The following is a 2,333-nucleotide window of genomic DNA, read 5'->3' on the forward strand; positions in this document are numbered from 1 at the left end:
AATAAGAATAATCTAACTACAAGCAACAGCACAAATAAATACAAATAGAGTAAAGTTACAAATAAAATAAACAGTGATTTTTCAGGTTTTTTTTTTAGATAGGTCTAGCATTAGTTTTCAGGTACAGAAATTGAATAAAGTAATCAAATGTAAAACAGCATTGCATATTTAACTGTATAAATTAAAGACTAATCTTCATTAAAGTTACAAAAGCTATTCAATCAAGAGCAGTGAGTGATTTCTTTGTTGCTGCTGTTCGATTAATATTAAGAAAGTGCTGTCACTTTAAGAGAATGCACTGATACAGTACGTTCAGCCGGCCATGTCTGCTATAGGATACTTACCAAGACGGGCATTTTGACATTTTTTTGTGTGAATTTTTCCATTTAAACACAGTACTTAAAGGAACACTCCACTATTTTTGAAAATAGGCAAATTTTCCAACTCCCCTAGAGTTAAACAGTTGAGTTTTACCGTTTTCGAATCCATTCAGCCGATCTCCGGGTCTGGCGGTAGCACTTTTAGCTGTAGCTTAGCATAGATCATTGAATCGGATTAGACCGTTAGCATCTCGCTCAAAAATGACCAAAGAGTTTCTATATTTTTCTCTTCTGTAGTTACATCGTGTATATCATTGCGCCTACTGCACCCATGGTACAGCAGCAAAGTTCCTTGATTATTACGCCGGAATGAGAGTATTGTTCCTAGCCATATCGGCCTAGAAAATCACAACTTTTCATTTTCCCTCTGTCTTAGAACTCGCGCAGACTTGACCCTTCTGTAGTTACATTATGTACTGAGACGCGGGTTTGTGCGCTTCGGATGAGCGCACGCACAAATCTTCTCACTGGCGCGCGCAAGCTCGCATCATCTGGCTCTTAAATGTTTAAACTGGCAAAGCTTAAATGAGTTTAGTTTAAACACAGATATCAACGTGTACTGTTCTGGTCTCACCTGTGCGCGATCAGCACCCGGGTGATGACAGAATAAATGACTGCTTATATTCCAGCATAGAACAATTTTTGCTAATTTTTTTTTTCTCATCGCTGTTGTTGTAATGTACTGGGAAGTCAGAATGTGCATCCATCAACAGAAACACACATTAGCCGAACCCTGTTTTTTTATTATTATTTATTTATAAGAAACCATATTACAGATGTGTTGTCAGATTTAAGTTGAACCGCGGTCTTAGCGCGTGCCGAACCGTACGGTTCAATTGTTTTCCGCGAACCGTCCACCACTAATACAAATGCTATTGATATTTCTACAAAATTAACAGTAAACATCAGTTTACAAATGGTGAATTAATAAAAAAAAATTAAGAACCACAGGCCTGTATTTTAAACCTATTCTTTTTTTTTTTTTGTATAGGGTCCTTTTTTAAACAATAATAGGGCCCTATAAAATGTTCTTAATTTTTCTGGTAATCAGATGAAGGCATAAAACATTAATTTAATTTATCCTAATCAAATTAAAATTAAACCCTTTTATTTTTAGGCAAACAGTGCTGCACAACAGAGGTTTACTGTTAAAATTAAAAAGAAAACGGATGTGATTATTCCTTTAAAAATAAAATTTTATTAATATTTATTCGCAGTAGTAGCTTTGATTCTTAAGACTGCTAAATAGTAATATATTCTGACAGTTTCTTCACGTTAAACTAAACGTTTATTTTGACGGGTTGCTGTGAGGAACTTGCAGCTGCTGTGTATGTGATATGACGGAAGTTTTCTCAAATGAAACGGTAAAATGCTAAAGAAATGTGACTCACAGAGCAGCTGGAGATGACATTCGTGTTCATATCATCATATAGTGAGACGGCAGAAGAAGCTGAAAACATCGCGAGCGTCATCCGCGATTTAGTATGTGTGTAGTAAACAAAACAGTGCGCTGCGCCATCCGCCATTCATTCATTGCGGAAATCATGGCGCCTTATGTGTGATATCAAATGCTTCCGCAGGTTTATAGTATTATTATAGCATTTCACCTGAGCATTGCGAATCACGCGCATGGCCATGATAAGCTAAGCGCTGAATGTATGACAGGCTTTCTGTTATAACATCGCAAGGTAAATAAGGGTGACATCTAGTGCAGAAGACTAATGATAAGATTCACGTTAATCAGATCTTGTTTTAAATGTGTGCTGAAATAAATACAGGAAAAGATCGATTCGTGGCTTTTGAGAATCGATATCGAATCGACATCATTTTTAAAAAAAAACGATTAATCGAAAAATCTTTTTTTTTTAAACGATTAATCGAAAAATCTATATATTTTTTTTGCCCAGCCCTAATAAAATAAATAAAATATATATATATATATATATATATATA

The 2,333-nt window shown here is 35.1% G+C and overlaps 1 protein-coding gene across 1 annotated transcript in view; it reads right to left on the reverse strand.

Moving 5' to 3' along the window:
• The window catches only part of LOC107548660 (actin-like protein 6A), a 19,776-nt gene that overhangs the window by 14,065 nt on the left and 3,378 nt on the right, over nucleotides 1–2,333 (reverse strand). The gene's annotated exons all lie outside the window — the stretch shown is intronic.

This window comes from Sinocyclocheilus grahami, unplaced genomic scaffold (genome assembly GCF_001515645.1).
Source record: "Sinocyclocheilus grahami isolate Dianchi unplaced genomic scaffold, SAMN03320097.WGS_v1.1 scaffold352.1, whole genome shotgun sequence".
Classification (NCBI taxonomy): Eukaryota; Metazoa; Chordata; class Actinopteri; order Cypriniformes; family Cyprinidae; genus Sinocyclocheilus; species Sinocyclocheilus grahami.